We start from the raw sequence: 20,801 nt of genomic DNA, 5'->3' as shown, positions 1-20,801 counted from the left end.
TTTTGGTAACATTTGAGCACAGTTTATCAATTTGAAATTTTTGAATTTCGAAGAAAAAATACGTTTTTCGTGATACAAACATTATATTTGCAATTATATGTGAAAAGAATAAAATACAAGTAATAAAAAACCTTTCGTGGTTACAGCTATTAATTCCAAGAATAAAATAAATAACTTTAACTTAGCTAAAATCTAAACAGAATTATTTTTTTTATTAAAATAACGTTATTGTATTTTTTGCATTGTAATCAATTACCAACAACAAAGGAAGGTATTTTTATTATTGTTGAAGAGTGACATTTCTAAAAGATAGTCAAATGTTTAAATAAAAATACAATGTACTTTACGCCATTTATCCTCCCCGCACTTTTCTTGGTGCAGTCTTTGTAGAAAGGAGATTGGTATATAAAAGTACACAAAATAGCTGATATAATAGCTAACTTGCTACAGGTTGCCAGTAACATATCCACTTGCAATAGGTAAGTTTAGAGTCGTTTTTTTATCTTTCTTTGTTAAAGGAATTGTTGAGAAATTCCGAGAATAGTTGTGGGCCGATTAAGAATTTACTTCCGTTTATTATCAAAATTTATTTGATGAAAATTAAAGGAAGGCAATGTCCATTATTTAATAATAAATTACAATCGAAATAAAAGAGAGTAATTTTGGAGGAGTGAATGTTAAAACATAGATCTATTTAATAACACGATATGTATTACGGCTTGAATATTTAAGCATTATCGGACCAATCAAGCGAGCAAAATTAACAGCCATGTTACGAAACAATCTGAAAATATAAAAATAGCTTTCAGTTATTTGCAGTGTTATAGGAATCACTCATTGACTGAATTTGTATTCAAGGAACATTTGAAAGAAAATGAGTTTTTTCACTCCCAGAAAAAAAAAATTGGATAAAATGTGATGCTTGAAATAAGCGTCTAGATGCGTATTAACAAGCCCTGGTTGTATTTTTGTTCAATTTTTACACTGAATAGACCTTGCGTCTGTTTTTTACTTCTGCGATGGAAGTCATTATATTGACTGAATCTACATTTATTTTCAATAGAAATTCACCTTAACTGATAAAGATATAAAGTTATTTTTGAGATTCCGCAACAAATATGTTAGTGTTTCATAGCAAACGATTTACCCTACTACTGTAAAATTACTAGTTTTACTGCTAATATACGTATTTAGCTTACAACTACTGATGTTAGAAGCAGAAAAAAAATTAAAATGGGATAATGAAAATCAAATAAAAATAGGACTATATAAAATTTTTTTGCAAGAAACAAAAGTTTTCACCCAAGTATTAAATTACAAGCAAACTTTTGTTCATCCTCAAAACAGAAATTATCTCATCTATTTAAATAAAGCATTAATGTGTATTCATTTTACAAACGAAAAAATTAAACAAAATTTCTTTACTTTAAATAAAGCTTCAGGCGAAAAAAAAAAGAAAAATTGTAACAAAAAATGTATCACTTGGCTTTGATATCATTACTTGAGATTGAAAAAGTTAACTAAAAGCAGAAACAATTCATTAAAAATTATCGTTAACTTGCAACTATTTATTTTTCTACTGCGATTTTTTTTAGCTTCTAATTGCCTTACAAAAACGTCTAAGGTATGAAAAAAAATTATGCAATAATTTGTTTCGGAAACAACATTTAAAAGTTAAGTATGCACACATAAGGGTACTTGTCAACAGAGAACCTTATTTTATAGAGTATATCACGAAAATTCGATGACGAGAAAGATAAAAATTTCCCGGTGATAAAAAGTTGTTTTAATGGTCCCATACTTTAAAAATAAGTAATTTTAATCGAATTGAAAAGTATTTAAATTTCCCGAAAAAATTCTTACGTTTTATTTCAAAAATGAAGTCGTTTGAAATCTACATAATAATCTAACCAAAAATTGGGGTGAAAATTCATACAGATTTCTTTTGATTAAAATACATTTCATACAACTTTTTTCATTCTGAACTTAGCCTTTTTGCATTTGAAAACAAGAATTTATTTTTATTTATGATTTAGAAAAATCAAAAGATCTAAATAGTTTTGGCAAATATGTTTTTGGTAATTATGTGATTTTTTTTTTATCGAAAACACTTTTTATGATACACGCGATGAAACCTTTAAGTAAAAGCTTTATTTTATTCAGAATTAGTCACTGTTTTCGAAGAAAATCTTTTCTGAAACTATTTAGTGACTAAACCTACTTGACATATAAGACCTTGGCTAATAACTGCGTAAGGAAGAAAGATAGGAGTGCGTCATTTTCACTTCTTCGCAATCCTTCTTTTTATTTCTCACCTTCTAAATCTAGCAAATTAAACTGATTGAACGTGGGATTAAATGGTTGAAAAGATTTTAACTACTTCAAAACATCTTCCTATTGCGTTAGTAAAATAATTGGTATTTAGTAAGAACTTAACCAAAATCAATAGTATCATACAACATTGTATCATACAAATGTAACAATTAGTATCGGTGCCAATTTTTTTTTTTTATAGCTGAAAGCTCAGTCAAATGTATTTTAGAGTTTAATAAATACTTGATTTGCTATACATAAATTTTGACGATTTTTAGTTCAAAATTGATGAAAATAATTTATACTCAACTCATCTTATTTCACCATTTTGTCCCCCTAACAAATAGTCGTGTCCATCGGTAACCAACCATAGATTTGTATAACACTTATGACGAGAATTCATGCACTTGACGAGCATATACAAACCTGTTATATGTTGATGCACCTGGTTTCTTTCTTCCGTTATGAGGGGGATGTTGAAAAAAGGACACAAAAGCAGCTTCTGTGTCGCCGCCTTCTTCAGGTATACTTCAACCAGATTTGAAAGCAAAGGAAGCAACTCCCTTAGATATTAAAGATTTAAATAGTTCACATGTATTTTTGAGGTTTTCAAGCTGAATAATTCATATAAAAATAAAAACTCTTTCGACAAGTGCATGTGTTGAGCGAAGAAAGATTTATAGAAAAATGTCGCTTTTAACAAACTTTAGTAAAGAAAAGCACCTCAATGACGAGAAAAATAGCAAAAATAAAAAAAATGTGTTTTTTTTTAATAAATATATTGATAAAATTTTTAAGAAAAAATATTTTTCAATTAAAATAAAACAAATGAAAGCTATATTTTAAATTATACATATATTTATGCCGAATAAAAAATCCGGCTCTTTGTAAATGGCATTTTGCAATGCACTAGGCTAATTGGAGAAGTCTACAGTATTTTATAATCTGCCAGATATTTTTTGGCTAATTACAATCAGGCACTATCATTAGGCTAGTTGAGAAATCGTTATATCTTTAGGCTAATTATGAAATGTGCGAAGAATTACTCAATCAGACTGAATTTGCTTAAAGGGTTATTGCTATAAAAACCTTAGTGAGGTTATTTATAATAAGCTTCACTATTCTGGGCTTAATTTAACCTATAACAATTTTAATTTAACCCATTCACTGCTGAACAGCCTGTTTTGGATTTTTAAAAAGAATGGAGCAGCTCTAAGGCAAATTGATAGAATGATTTTAGAAAGGTATAAAAATATTTATAATAATTATATAAAAAGGTGGACATAAAACACGTAATTTTTTAAATAAATGCATCAATATAGTTACCATTCTTTTCGAAAAAAGATTCCCAAAATATCGGCACCTAATGAATAAATTCAGAGGGATTGTCATCCTCTTCTTTATTCTTCCAGCCAAGATAGACAGTAATTGATTTCAATGAAAATGAAATAAATCTAAAAATATGGAAAGTTACCAGGGTAATTACCACATAAGATCGTCTACACTTCATTCACCGTGACACATTGCTATCATAAAAATTCTTCACTCAGATGATTTACATTCACGAACGCATTTGAAAAGCTTTTCTCCTGACACTTAGTGTTTACTCAAAGCTCATATGGTATTTCAATTTTTTATCATAAATTATTAGTGTAACTCCAGAAATAATAATAAAAGCAATGACAAATATTTTTAGCAAATTGTCGAAAACTTTCGTAACAGAGAATACTATTTAATTGCTAATAACGAAGTTGAATAATAACAACTTTTGTCACTAGTGTTACAACATTTTTCTAAGAAAAAGAAACGAAAAAAATTAATCACACAATTTCAAATAGCCGATATTTTCTGTTTTAAAAAATTCTGTTCGCGAACAAACTTTAATCAATCAAATCAGGTCTCCAAGGAAATAGCCCGGTGCTTATCTAAAAATAAATTGTAACATTCACGTAGTTGTGAAGTGGTAGTAAAATGACAAAATAGCTGTCATTTGTTCTCAGTTTCAGATCGATGGATGGCAACTGGTGATCAGTTAGTCTCGAAATTTTGTAGCCTCCATGACTCATCTGGATATTGCGGGAGAGCTTTATTTATTTACAATGCCCAAGTCAAAAGTTTTCATGGTTTTCCATTGATGGACCAATATAATCTTGATGGTAACCATCAATAATTCCATCATGAACCATTATACTTTTTAAGGTAATCAGCATAAGTAACCATCACCTCAATGTAAGAATTCAGACTGATTTATGATTGTCCAACATTAAAAGTCCCTAGTTGTTTTGATGGTATATTCCTGAGAACCGACAAGAATTCCCATTAAACCATCTTGGAAATGCATAGTTGGAACCATCATGAACCATCGCGGATTATCATGTATTGTTGGTCCATGAGAGTTAAACTTCTCTTGAAGGTTAACCATCATAGTATTAAAGAAGCATTTTCCATCATGGAATGATGGAAGTTTGTTAGCATATCAAAAACCATAAACAGGTACTGAAAAATGTTGGATGATGGTAACCATCAAATTATGATGGAACATTATGAACAGCACTGAAACCAACATAAGCTACCAAAAGTTTTTGATGGGACCATCAAAAATTTTGACTTGGGTGTGCATTTTGAATGGTAAATCTCGGCTTTTCATTGAATTCACTTTATCTTATAATATTATCTTTATAATTTTATCTTATATAATATATTATTTATTACTTTTAATAATAAAAGAATTTATACGCAATAATCACTATCACTTACGTTTTCTGATAGATATGATAGTGATTAATTGATACCGAGGTTCACTCTCGGTTTCTTTTCATTATAAGAAGTGTAAGAATCTAGCAAAGCAACCAACAACTTCAAAATTTTATATATTTCCTTTTGATGTATTTGAAAACTTGTTTTATTTAATGATTTGTTCAAAATTGTATTTTAATGTTGCTGGTAATTAAAGTTCATCAAATTGTGACCAATAACTGCACAAATGTGTCACCTTCATGAGTCAGGTGAACTTGCGACCTCTCGCGGTGTTTTATCGCGACGATGGAGTATGAACCGCATTTCTTTTGAGGAGGGTCGTGTATATAAAACTTGTTTATTTATTTGCGTCACAATAATTTAACTAAAATATTACAATTTAACTAAAATATATAAGTTAACTATAAATTAGAGTTGTTAAAATGACTTTGTTAACCACAGAAGCTTAAATTAAAGTACAGGGAAAAATTTCAAGAAACTTTGGAATCAATACACGTTTAAGACAGGGAGATATACTGTCTTAAACTCCTTAACTTTTGTTCAGAACATATTTTTAGAAAGATTTATTCCAGTCGACGGGAAATAATTATAAACCGATTGTGGCAAATTTTTGCATTCGCAGATGATATGGACTTAATGTCTAGAACAGAAAAATGTCTAGTAGAAATAAAGATTTAGAAAAGGAGGCAAAAACTATGGGACTATTGGTTAACAGGGAAAAAACTAAATGCGTTGTTATGGACAGAAAAAACAGACCAAGAGCGAGTGCAGAAAATACTGAACTTGGTTTTGAAAAGGTGACAAAATTCAAATATCTTGGCTCAATTATCACTGAAAAAAATTAATTAAACCCAGTGATAAAAGCTAGACTGGCAGCGGGAAACAGATGTTACTTTTCAATGCTTAAGTTGCTTAAATCTTCTCTGTTTTCAAGAAAATTGAAACTACAATTATATAAAACAATAATTAGACCCATTGCCACATATGCAGCCGAAACTTAAGAAAAAATACTTATTGCTTTTGAGAGAAAGATTCTCAAGAAAATATATGGATCATGGAAACTTTTGGAGAATCAGGAGTAATTTATAGTAAAATAAATTATATAAAGATATGGTAAATTCAATAAAAACTAAAATAATACAATGGCTCGGACATCTGTAGCGAATGCGAGAGGAAAAAGAAACAAAGAAAATCTATAAAGGAAAACTAAAGTGAAAAAGAAAGGTCGGACGTCTTAGAAAAAGATGGCTTGATGAAAATCAAAAATTAGAGGATAAAGGTCAAGAACCGTACAAAAGTGGAGTTGTGTGATAAAGGAGGCCAAAATCCTTCATGAACTGTAGAGCAGAGGAGTAAATAAGATAGGCGAATTATGGATTAGAGTGCCCTTGCGGTCAGGCAAACCATGGGAGGCTTTCGTGGTTTTCCTCTCCCTGTAATTCATGTGTAACTAATGCGGGTTAGTTTCACCAAAAAGTCTTTCGCGAATGCAAATTTCTTCCATTATTTGATCCAGGAGTTCCTTTGTCTTCTGGGTTGGGTTCAGAATTGCAAGGCCGCAGAATTGAACAATGGTAGTCATAAACTCTAAAATTGAGTCAGCTGTTTAACGACGATTCTGAAATGAAGAAGACTGAATGAAAAAATTATAACCAGTTTGATTGATAAAATTAAAGTATTTCTAGTAACTGACAACTTCTCTCTGCTTCCTCCGGCAATCAAACATGTTTTGATGCTTTCAGTTCCACTTTCCTCAATAATTCGCTAGATTTTGATTGCGTTTTTCTCCTTGATTGAATATTGATTTAAGACTATTAGGTTGTATCCTTTAATTACTTTATTTTTGAAAAATTATCTTAGAATATAAATTGAAAGCGGTTATACGGAATTCCCTGTATACACATGTTTAAATAGTTAGTTTTCCTGATATAATTTTATTTATTTATTCATTTTATTTTTGAAAATTCATTTAACTCCATTCAATCATTTTTAAATTTCATTTCAACTCATTTTATTTTTCCTATGTTATGTCTCTTTCCTCCATTCTGAGGGGTATTTCGGATCAAAATTTTAAATTTTTTGAAGAAACAAAAAAGTACAGTTTTACTAAACTTATTTTCAGTTTTTGGATGCTAAAATTTTGATCATATCTCAAAAACTTCCGAAGTTATTAATTTTTTTCTGAAGTACTAAAATATTAATTTCATAAGTTGTTCAAGAAAAAAAAAGAAATATATCTTCTTTATTCTTCCAGCCAAGATAGACAGTAATTGATTTCAATGAAAATGAAATAAATCTAAAANAAAAAAATATATTTCTTCATAATTTCTTTGCTTTCAACTGACTGCGAGCTGGTGTTCACTCTTGAAAAAAGAAGATATTTTTCAAATTTTTGGTGTTACTTTAAATTGATATCAACTTTCAAATTCTTAAAAATAACTAATTTTAAGATATTCTAAAATCGTAATTGTGAACCCTATTTATAGATATTATTACATATTGCAAAAAGTTAAAAAAAAAAAAAAAATCTTAGCATTAATGCTATTTTTAAATTAACTGTATCGTGTCGAAGATTGATCAAATATTTTTCATAAACCTTAACAACCGTGAGATCCTTTAACCATTTAAAATTAACATAATTTTTTTTAGAAATAGCATATTATTTTCAAAAGGGGATTTGTCGGTTAGAGAGAAAAAAAAAACGTGAATAACCTTCATTATCCCATTTCTTTTCATTTTGGAGGAAGAGTGTTCTTAATCAGTATTAGATTTCCTGTTTAATTAGATTCATTGGAAGGTGTATAAATTGATTTTTTCCTGGAAATAAAAAAAACAAAAAGCATAAAGCACCTGTTGTAGCCTTAGTTGGCACCTTGCTTTGAGAGCCCACACACCCAAATAGAAGTGATTCAGTGTCTCTGCATGACGAACAGTGTTGTCAGCTTAGTTGAAAAACTGCTGCAACTGGTATCACTTTAAAATGAAGATGTATCGCCCAGAGAGTTAAAAACTGCTCGGTTGGCCCAACTGTTTTCAATAACTCAAGTAATAAATCTCATCACTCTTCAAGGTCTTTCTAAAAAGGTTAAATGCGTGGTTTCATTGATTCTGATTGTGAGTTTGAAAACTAGAACATTGTCATAAATTTCATCCTTTGGTGGCTGATTTTAAAGTTTGTTGCAACTAAAATATTGTTTGTCTGCTTTGGTTCAAGGATGTAACAATTCCTCCTACATTTTAGTAGATAGGCAAATTTTATTCTATTTTGAAAACCGCTGATTTCATTTGTAACACACCAAGTAAAAATATTTTTGTGAACTTTTTAGGGAAAAAGTACACAATGAAGAAAAACTATTACAGTCGTCCCCACTTAATTACATATTGAATAATCGAATAAACCGCTTATGCGAATAAAATTTAATGGAAGCAAATCATTTTATATGAAATTAACATTAAACTTTCCCGTTTAAACGGACATTTTTTGTCCTAGCCTAATTGCGTAAAGAAGAGGTGCTGATACGAAAAAAAAAAATTTATTTTTGAGAAATGTTACACAAGCTAAAATGAAATTTCCATTTTTCAGTTACGATAAAGATATAATAGGAAGTCACTTTAATAGATACTCCCTATTCATTAGTTCTAAACAGGTGTTGGGGGTAAAGTTGAAAAATTTATCAAATCTTGCTGCTACCTATACATTGAAGTAAACAAAGGGGGTTTTACCCCTCTTTTGACTTCACTCAAGCATCATTTCGAATATAAAAAAGGTAAAGAATGATTTGTTTTGTGGTCAAGACTTGTGGTCCCCTCCAGGTGCGCTATTAGTCCACTGAATCCACAAAATAACTCTGATTTAGTTGTAAGCTGAGAGCGAAAAAGAATGATTTGAATATAATCGGAAAAAAGAAAGAATAATGAACCTTGGAAACAATAAATTTCGAAAATCTCAAACTAAAATAGCACATTAATTTCGAATTTCTGAAGTTTCAAAGACTAGAAAAAAATAAATAAGTAAAAATAAAAAAAAATCTGAATGTATTTGAAAGGAATACGTAAGTCATGAAAGTTTTAGTAGAAACTGAAAGGGAAAATCTAATTTCGATAAATTGACGAATTAAACTGGTATAAAAACAGTCTTCAATTATAGATTTTTCAGAAGGGATCACATAATATTTTAGTACTAATATTATACTTATAACTAACATTGATTTATTTTTATGTAACTTTAAATGACATTTATATTTTATAATACCAACACAGACAGTTTTAATTATAATTGCTCATTGATCATAAAACTGAGCTTATTTTATCAAAACGTCAAACAATGCATTAAATACCATTAAAAAGTAAAATTGCGCAAAAATTTAGAATTTAAGATTGATTATTGCACTTCCCTTTTAATATCGAATAACCCGCTTAATTGCATAAATTTGGCTGGAATCGATGGTATTCCTTTAAGCGGGGTTGACGACGTGTGCGTACATATATAGATAGATAGATATAGACAGAGATTGAATTTTTAAACCACAACAAACACTTAAGAGACCATTCTGAAATTCGAACCAATTTAACAAAAGTGGGTAACTAGAAAAAGTAATCATATGTTATTAACGTCTATACGTTTTTTCCCTCTCATGTATAAGCCAATTTTGTTAATTCTAATGTCATTCGAAAAAAAAAGAGGACTAAATAATAAAAAACTCATTAAATGCTAGACATATATATATATATATATATATAAGTTTAAAAATTTGTTTTGAAATAATTTTTGGGGGGAAATTTATTCATAAATTTTCCGAAATGTTTACTGCAAAGTTTTGACAGATAAATTTTTTTTTCACATCATATTCTTGAATATAGAATTATCTAAAAGGTCTTTTTAGTTTTTGGTAATTGAAGTAACAGGAAGTAGTTATTGGCCAAAATATTGCAACAAAACTTGCTGCTTCCCTCTGTGGCAAAGCATCAGGCTACGAAGCCAAAGGTAGGGAGTTCGAATTCCATCCGGCGTAAATTGCCTAAAAGTGTTTTTTTGTTGGAAAATACATTGTCATTCTCTCTCATTATTTCGTAATTGTTTATACTGTTAACTATTCAATTTCTAGAATTTTTGGATTCTGGAATGACAAAAATATCCGAGAAAGTTCGACTATTGTATATAAGTTCATGTAGCATTCAGTTCAGTTGAATAAAATTTTAAGTTGAGATTAACATTCTTTGCATTCTCTCTTTCACCTTTAGTAATCCCACATTTATCTCATCTGCGTGACAAAATTTAATGTCAAGAATTTTTCAGTAGCAAAGTTCTTCTGTGCCAATTTTTTTCACATTATCCAAAAAAATTACTTTTAACCCAAATAAAGGATTTTTTAACTATAAGATAGTTACAAAAGAAAAGAACCTGTGAATTTTTTTGGTTCTTAATTATCGTCCAGCAAATTAGATATCATTCATAAAGTATGCATTTTAACATCGCATAAGTTTTTAAATTTTTTTTTATTGGATCTGTAATAGCATGTCAGCATCTACTAGTTCACTTGGCCCATTAATATAATTTTATAAAGTAAATATTACGAGGATTAGACCAAAACTGAACTGTAAAGGTCTAATGAATGTACTTTAAAGGAATGACTAGCATTTAAATGTATTTGAACAAGACTAGTTAGTATAAAACCAATTGTATTCTCTACATTTTATGAGCATTTCAGCTTCCATATATATTTATGCAGTTCATGTTTTCCAGTGACAGCAGAGGTGCCAACTTGCTCCGGACAGTAAATATTAATTTTAAAGTGGTAGTTTATCAATTGTGATTCTTGGTTTAATAAATTCAATTTAGTAGATTTTTATCCACCACTATTTCTAAATAATTCGTAGGCTTATATAATTCACCACTTAATATTACTTATGTCATACTATATCATTTAAAAAGCAAGCAAAAATAGTCAAATATTTGCAAAATTTACTTTGTAGTTATTTACCGTTTTGTTAATTATTTTGGCGTGTCCGGAGCAGTTGGCATCTCTGAGTGACAGAGGGAAACACATTGGTTTGTTTCGCAAACAAAACAATGCACAAGAAAACTTTCCATGTTGCAAACAAACATGTTTCAAGCCATGCTGAAAATTGTTCAATGTATGGTTCTTTTATATCAGTAACAAGCACGTGACCCATTTTGATGATAGATGTGGCATGCCTTTCAAGACACTTTCTTCTGCGCGAAGTTCATGACATTTATTTTTTTCCTCTGTAGGATATTTTTCATTCAATGATCAGTGCACACCTTTCAAATTAAATAAAATTAGAATATTTGTCTGATTCACTATTTTGCCACTTTCTTGCTGAAGCGGATAGACTAGCACTCTTATTAAAATAAAATATTGGGTTGTTCGAAAAATAATTCTATTTCTTTTAATCAATTTTTATTGAAAGCGAAACACAATTTTTTCATAATGAATAAATATTTTAATGAATCATATATAGTACTTTCTAGTCCAATACGTTTTTCCATCTAGTAACATAATTCCACACGGATAAAATTTTTGTTCTTTACTGGCAAAAAACTGATCAAGGTGATTTTTAATCCCCTTATTTGAAGAAAAAATTTGAACAGCCTAAAAGAAAAAAATTGGAGAGACCTCAACATTGTTGTAGACAATTCTCGTCCCCAGTAATGATACGCTTCAACAAATGATAACGTTGACGTTTGAGAAGCAAATCACTGAAGCTACATCACAACTTCCTTCCATGTCACATGTGACCTTTATGACTTTAAAGCGTGGGTCTTAAAAGGCTTCTATGTCTACCTTTGGTGACGTTACATTTTGACGTCATTCAGACTTCAACAAGAGACTACAAAGAGGCATATAACTGTCACTTAGACCCTGTTAAGACGTAAATGTCACAATTTTGTCACACTGTGACCCGGTTGTGACGTGAATATGTCATATCTTCGTGACATGGTGATCTAGTTAAGAAGTTAATATATCACATCTTCATCATAAGGTGGCCCTGTTGAGACGCAAATATATCTCAGTTTTGTCAAACGGTGACCCTTTTGAGATATAAATATACGTCACAGTTTCGTCTGATCGTGGCCCTGTTGAAATGTAAATATATCATATTTTCATCACACGGTAACGTCTCATCAACAATTAAATGTTCTATTATGGTCTCGTATTGATGTCTGGGGGGTGTCAAAATGTGACGTCACCAAAGGCAGGCATAGTAACTTTTTTAGACCCACGCATCATCGTCACCGAAGACACATGTGATTTTACAATTGAGCCTCCGTGACTGTCGCAATATTGTTTGCAGTCTGGTAATGGTGTTATCTAGGGGACAGTATTTTGGTTGATAAATGAATATTCGTTCACCCTAATTCAATTTCAACTCTGATGTAGTTGATGTATTCATCCAGTTCTTAATTATATATATAAAAAAAAGAAATCTCAGCTAATTATATATATATTGCAAACAAATTGTATTAGCTTTTTTTTTCTTTGTATTGTATTAGCAAAATCAAAATATAGCATGTATAACATCATAAGTTAATTTGTCTTTAGCCAATTAAGTAATGTTTTTTCAGCTATTTTTAAATAGCACCCGAAAATAAATACATTTTCTGAAAAATATTCATCTTAAAAACATAACTTAAATACATTTCGTTTTGTTTTACATTTTTTCCTCTTCCGGAACTTTAGTTTAACCCCTTACCTGCTTTGATGCTATTTGCTTTTCTATCTGTCTATGCTAGTACGCAAGCAAAATGTTGAGGCCAAAATTATACGTTAAAAACGTAAGGAAATGGAAAGATGAAACCGGAACATAATATATAAAACACAGGGTGTATAAAATATAACTTTGTGTAATATTACGTCAAAAACTGATTACGGGTTAATTAAATTTCAAATTTGGGCCAGGCCAAATTATTTTAATATCATTAAATATTTTTGTCTCTTTTCTTTATTAATATATTATACTACTAATCCTACAAATTCTATGAAAGAATCATTTGGCGCAGTCAAAGTTTTGATAAGCTGTATTTTGGTACTCATAAGTAATTCTTTAAAATCTGCCACGTCAATTATTAAAATATGTTTATATGAGAATAAGGAAATAATTACAATTAGCACGTGAATAATTACTTACAGCTATTTAAGTTTATATGATATGAAGGGTAAATGTTATGATCTATTGGGAAATCCTGACAACTGGGTACCTTGCACCACAATAAAATGAGCCTGGACCATTGAAATAATTCAAAGAAACTATACTGTCTAGTTAAATAGGCTTAAATTTCAAAATAATTCCATTATCTTAATATTTTTTTAAAAAAAATCTAATAAAAATTTATTTAGTCCTTTCTTCTGGAAAAGTGTAGAGTTGAACTTACCTGGAATTATTTAAGAGTTGATGAACTTCATCCAACTTATTTAGAGTATAAATATTTTGTTTTATTGAAAAATAATTCAAATAGGGTATTTTATAAATGTTTCTAAAAAATTTGTCTTTTATGATGCACTTTGCATATTTGATATTCAATATATCTATTTTAGAATATTCATTTGAATACTAAGTTAGATAACACGTAATATTTTAAAAAGAGTTAAAATTTGCGAAATTTTTTCACAGAAAGAAGCATTATAATTTTATTTTTAATTGCAAATTTAATTTCTACAATAGATATTTGTATAACAGAAAAGTTGGGAACATGCTTACTTATTCGGAAAAGACAAAAAAGACAAAAAAACTAGTAGGAAGAATATTTCTTTTAAATCTTTAACTCGGAATGATTGTCTGTAAGCACCTTATAAGACAGAAAGGAACAAAAGCTGGGAAGAAAACAATTTCATTAAAGCTTGTAATATCTATGACTAAAATGGTGATATAAAAGCTTATTTCACACCTCCCGGAAGCACCACTACTTATTACCGAATATTACCTATCTTTTCATAATTAAGTATGTAGGAAAAAAGTTCTATAAAAATAACCACCTGCTTTTCTACAATGTTTTTCCAACTATCTTTTTCAGGTGAATGGATTCCACTGATATTAAATATGTTGCTATTTAGCTGTGAAACTCACATTTTTCTTTAAAAAAAGCTCATTTTAAGCATTAAAGTAAAATAATATAAAATGGGTTATCAAAAATACTGTACCTTAATGTTTATATTTTTAAAAAATTAGAGTGCTGCATTAAAAAACTAAACAATGCCTAGATGCTGGTTTTCTTATTGCTTTGCACATGCCAGTTGAGAAAAGTAAACTATTCCTAGAAGTTTTTTTTTTTAAATTTAAAAATTCAAAGAAGTAAATCATATTTTTGATGAAAGGTACGCAATAAGATCATTTTATCTAAACCAATTTGGTGTCAGTATTTTCACTTTAGGAACACGTACTTTTTCAAAAATAATAATAATAACAATAATTATTTAATTTTTAGCTTTTATCTTGCAAAATTAAATCCACAATGATATATAATTAATATAAATATCCAGATCTTTGATTGCTTTAAATTATAGGAAATCTATTAATGATACAAAATATCTATTTTCTTTAAGCGTAAATGCCCACAAGGAATGCTTTAATAAATATATGCTTGAACGCAAAATTTTACTTGCACATTTTTGTAAACTAGGTAATATTTTAGAAACAACTCCAATTCAAAATATTAGAATAACCAAAAAAGTATTACCTTATAAAATGCGAGATATCTTTAAAAATAAACAACGGTGGCGAACGGAAAAATTATTAACCGTCCACAATTAGTTGACGTATGATATTATTGTTCACACGCGCCTAAAGAAGTATTAGAGATTTTATAAAAAGATATTTAAATTTTTCAAAATATTAAAATATTTCCAGAGGCGATACAAAATATTAGAATATCTGTAAAATTGTGTGATTGGTCAACGTTAATCATAAAATTTGCATAAGTTGCGCCACTGTAGAGCTAGTACGCGTATAAAGGCTCGTTTGAAAATCAGATTTAGTTAGTTGGGAGTTAAAATGGGTCGAACGAAAGACATACCGGACACTACCAAGACAGCGATTGTGACTCTACGCAATGAGGGAATTAGTCAACAAATGATTGCCAAAAAAGTGAATTGCTCTCAAGGAACTGTAAGTAAAATTTTAAAAGATTATTCTACAAATCAAAGTTTTAAAAATAATCGCTCAAATAGTGGTCGTAAACGAATAACCACACTGAGACAAGACAGAATGCTGAAACGTGTCGTCACTAAAAATCGCTTCAAGAGCTTGAGATTCATAAGTAGAAAGTGGAGAGAACAAGGAGTGGATGCCTCAACATCTACCACACTACGACGACTCCATGAACTTGATTTTCAATCACGTGTGCCCAAGAAAAAGCCGCTACTTACACGCAAGCAAAAACGAGCCAGAGTGAGGTGGTGCAAAGACAGATTGCAATGGGGTATTCAGGACTGGAATAACGTACTTTTTAGCGATGAATCGATGTTTTGCGTTTCCCACGGTCATCAGGGTGTCCGTGTTTGGCGTTGCAAGCAAGAAGCTTTTACCACAGATTGCTTGAAACGCTCAGTGAAGTTTAGCACTTCTGTAATGATTTGGGGGTGTATGGGTGCTGAGGGCTTAGGAAAGCTGTGCATTTTGAAAGGAAGGGTAAATTCTGAAGTATACAAGGAGGTACTTGAACATTTTATGATTCCGTCATCGGAAGATCTATTTGAGGATGACTTTATCTTCCAACAAGACTCTGCATCTTGCCACACGTCAAACGCCACCACTACTTGGCTTACTAACAATAAAGTCAAATTACTTCCTTGGCCGGCCAATTCACCCGATTTGAACCCCATCGAGAATATATGGGGTTTAATGAAGAAACGCCTTCAGGATTTAGCTCCAAAGGACAAAAATGAACTCATAGAAAGCGTGAAATCCGTTTGGGCAACTATCAGCAAAGATGACTGCAAAAAAGTAGTGCATCGTATGCAAAATCGTTTGCGTGACGTTATTAAAGCTAAGGGAGATGCCACTAAGTATTAACTATTCATGCAGATTTCATTTAAATGAATTATGCTATTTTTGTTCATGTTATTCTAATTTTTTGAACCACTGTGAAAATTATTCTAATTTTTTGAATTTTTAGAAAAAATTCATTGTAAAAACTTTTGCAATATCATAATAATTTATTTATGTTATGTTCATCTACAAAACATGTAGAATGTGATAACACACTTCAAAATTCTCAGGTATTCATTTTTACCAAAATAAATGCATATCTCAAACCACTATGTGCTTTATTTATCATTATTCTAATATTTTGAATTGGAGTTGTAACGTGTTTTATTATTTTTTAGAAATATTTTTCCTTTGTTACAAATTTCAGAGTTTGATTACAAATGTTGATGATACAAATTACAAATGTTTGATGACAAATTTCAGAGGTCGAGTCAAAAGCGTTGAATAATTTATGATTAGTTTAGAAATTCCCACACTTCAGTTGTAGAATTTAAAAAATGCACCACTAAGATATATTTCCTTTCAAATGTGACACTTTAATTTTGTGACACTACAACTCTCTAAAAATTGCCGATATTCGAGGGTTGTTGTGAGTCTAAGAAGATTTTTATAGTAAATTTGCGTTAATACTAATAGAATTTTTCTTTTCTGAAATAACCTTTCCGAGGTCTTCTAAAACAGAATTTTTTAGCTCGAAATGCGTGCTTAAAAAACCTATCTAAGTATGAACCTCTTCAAAATGTGGACACAAACATTTAAGATCTTAATTATGGAATGAAAAAATCCAATGTTGCTTAGCCTAGGAGGCGATACGAAAAAAAAATTTTTTTCGAATTTCAAATCCATTTAAACTGGTAGGTGTTAAAAATGGTCCAGGAAAAATGTCCGAATAAAAAAAGTTCCGGTAAAAGGGATTTCGATAAAAAATGTTCCTCAACAGGGAAAATCTGTAGGGAAATTTCATGTGAGATATTCCCTGCATCATGAATGTTTTTCTAGCCGCTTTAACAATTATGATTCAAATTCGCTGATTGAGGTAGTAAGTCTTTGTAGTGAAGCGTATTAATTTTTTTACTTCTTTTAAAGGGAGAGAATTATTTAAATTTTTTATTTTTTTTGAAAGAAAGATATGTTATTTTTTATTTTAAATAATTTTCGTTGAATTTTTTAAGAGGATAAAATTATTTTGTTTTATTTTATTTTACTTTATTTTATTTTATTTATTTATTTTTGATTGGAAGATATGTTATTCTTCATTTTAAATAATTTTCTTGCAAGACGTGTTGGTATTTAGATTAACATACTGAGGTAAGGGGATTTTAGAGAACGTATTACAAGAGGTGGCTCATTTAAATTTTTTATTTATTTGCTTATTTTTTTCTGTAAAAGATTTTTAGTTTTAGTTTTTTAACATAATTTTTTTACGGAAGAAGGTGAAGTTTTTGCTCACTATTTTAACAGTTATAATGGTTAGTTAATTTAAGTGAAGGGAGAGGGACTTTTGAGTGGGACGTGTGCCTCTTCTTTTCTTAGTTTAATATTTACTACATAATTATTTAAAAAAAAAATTTTTTTATAAAAGATATATTTTTTAATTTAATATGAATTTTTTTTTAAATTTTTTTTTATTTATTTATTTATTTATTTTATTTATTTATTTATTTATTTTTTTTTNATTTATTTATTTTATTTATTTATTTATTTATTTTTTTTTGCAGAAGGGACTGAAACGATATCCTACATTTTGAATGTTTTTACTATTTTAAAAATTGCTAATTGAGATAAAAAGGGTAAAGGACTTTTAAGAGGTATTTATTTTTTTCTAATGAAAGATATATTATTTATTTATTTACTTTGCAGAAAGGGATGAAATAATTTTCTGCATCGGGAAAGTTTTTCCGGCTAGTTTACCAGCCGATGCTTAGATTCGCTAATTAGGGTAAGGAGAGGGACTTTTGCGTGGTACGTATTTTTTTCCCCTTCTTTTGATAAATATTCTATTCTATTCTTTCCATTTAAATTTTTTTGTTTTTTGTTATAAAGATACGTTATTCAATTATTTTTTTTTTTGAACTAAGTTCTTATAGAAGGGGCGGAAACGATTCTTAACATCCAGGAATGCTTTTATGGATATTTTAATAGTTGATATTTAGATTCGATAATTGAGAAAAGGGAAGGGGGCATATGAAGTGATTTTTTTTTTAGTGAAATTAAATTATATGTGGATTTCCCAAAATTCAAATTATTTGAGTCAAAGGCGTAAATTTAAATTATATTTTACAAGCATAAATATAATACTAATTTTAGTTTTCAGAATTGTTTTTCAAAAATGTTTAGTTTTCAAATTTTAATTCAAAAATAAAATGTAGTGATAAAAAATCTACGCACAAAATATTACATTTTTGATCCCCCAGAATCTACATAACCCAATCTATAGTTTTGGCCGAATATTAAAAATATGCAAATTAAAGCATTCCTTAAGATTTCGAAAAACCTAAATTTTATACTGAGTCGCGATGGCTCAGTGGTTGAGACAACGAACTGTTGTTGTGAAGAATAAGGAATTTGATCCCCAGTGAAGGCTTGGAGGGCACCCTGCTTCAGATCGATGGGTACCCGATAATCTCGAAAGTAAAATAATATATGCACATTGCTGCCCTTATTGTTCCAATCGAGCCGATAAGCGCAAAATTATGAAGCCTTAATTTTCAATATTCCCCTAACCCACATTAGATGGTTACAGGAATGCTTGGCTTTTATTTGTTATAATTCATAAATCATTTGTTTCACTGTTACTCTGAATTCCAAACTTCTCATTAAAAACTATAATTTATTTTATATTTATGTATCAAAAAAACATTTTAATTTACATTTTTGACCTAAAGTATGAAATTTTTGGTTAAATCAGGGAGTAATAATTATTTTTAATTTTACTAAAAAATTTTTGGTAAGCATGTAAGCACAGTGATAATTTCTTATAGACTTGAAAATTTGATTACTAAAAAAAGGTTTTTCGAGATACAACCTTTTATCTCAATTATGTCAACAAGCCAAAACCTATAAAGTTTTCTGAAAACCTTTCCTTCAAAATAAAAACAATAATGAATAAATAAACAGAAAAAATTATCTTACATCAAAAAGGCCCAAAATTTCATCGATTATTATCATTAGTTAGAACAAATGCTCTCATTTAAATACTGACTTATAATTCCAGATAGGATTTTTTCCCCTGTGAAAACATCAATTAAAAATTCCTGCGAAAGTGCAAAAGAGCATCAGTGAATTTTTTTTCTTTTTACCTGTTGAACCAATCTGCAAAAGTAATCTCCACAATGACGTAACACTTGTAATGTCCCGTGAGAACACACAGTACTTAGGCAGTAACAGGTGTGAGGGGTGCTTCATAACCACTTAACATTAAGATCAAAGGTGATCAGGTTCCGGTGGGAGTTGAACTAAACAGACTTGATCGATGATCTACTTGGTGAAACCACAATTAGTTGGAAAGATCGCCAAAACTGTTTTTTTTCGAGTACAAACGAGATACAATGAGAGATGATTAATTTAATTCATACGAAAACGCACGAGAATATGTCACTAAATGAATTTACCAATAGAAGTCTTAACTAATTTATTATACGGAAAGAAGATTTTGTAATTGGTTTCCGCTTTTATTATTTTCAGTCGGTATGTCTTGTTAGAGACCTTTCTATCATTTTCTTCATTGATCAGAATGAGAATTGTAAGAAGCACATGTCCATTTGTCTTTCTTTTAAGGCTCTTTTCCGAATACTCTGTTGTCAAAAATAATGTTTCTTAGTTTTTCCACCACTACTTGGCTTNTCATATATATATATATATATATATATACATATATATATATGTATAAACTTAGAAGAATGTATGCAAAGCTACTTCTCATGAATCGACGACATATTAAAGAAATCTAAAGACGTCCTTTATTTAAAAGAACATGAGTTTCAGACTTACAAAATAACTCTTCCGAAAGACAAGGAGTGTATTATTTTTTTATATAAAAAAGAAAAACCATTTGTTATATGTCTTGCATCAGCTGTCTTAGCGTTGAAGCAGGAGGGGCATTCAACAGTAGCCCGTAATATTCGATTCCTTTTTCTTTTTTTTTTACTTCGTAATATATATAAAAATTTCATTTTTCAAAATTTGTTTTTAGTATTGAAATTGACAAATCTTTTATTTTATTTGCTCATGCAGATGAATTAGAGAAGAAGGTAGTGGTCTCAATATTTCTTGAGGCCTTTGACAAAAAATCTTCATGAAAGTCGAAATTAAAGAATACGAAAATAATACTTATTTAAACATTTTTAGATTATAGCGACACTCTTGGAAACGATAATACAAATAAAACAACAGAAGATTGAAAAAAAGGAATTTTAGGAATGAAAATCAAAAAAGTTAGAAAGAAAAATCATATTTATTTTAATAATATTGGGGGAAATCTGGAGTCCTAAATAATTTCAAGGACTAAGTAAATGGGCACTACTCTAAATGCGTTTAAGTAAGCTTATCGGCCTAAACATTTGGATGGACCGGTTATGAAGAAAATTGAACCAAATTAGAGTAAATAATTTTTTTAACACGAACAACGTTTAAGCATGGATTCACGGAGTCGTTATAAATGGTCAGGTGTGTGACGGACACATGCTGCCGCTTCCACGATCCTGGCGACGAGATCAATGTCTAAT

This window comes from Parasteatoda tepidariorum, chromosome X2, assembly GCF_043381705.1.
Source record: "Parasteatoda tepidariorum isolate YZ-2023 chromosome X2, CAS_Ptep_4.0, whole genome shotgun sequence".
In the NCBI taxonomy this organism is placed as follows: Eukaryota; Metazoa; Arthropoda; class Arachnida; order Araneae; family Theridiidae; genus Parasteatoda; species Parasteatoda tepidariorum.
Note: the sequence above shows the minus strand (reverse complement) of the source record.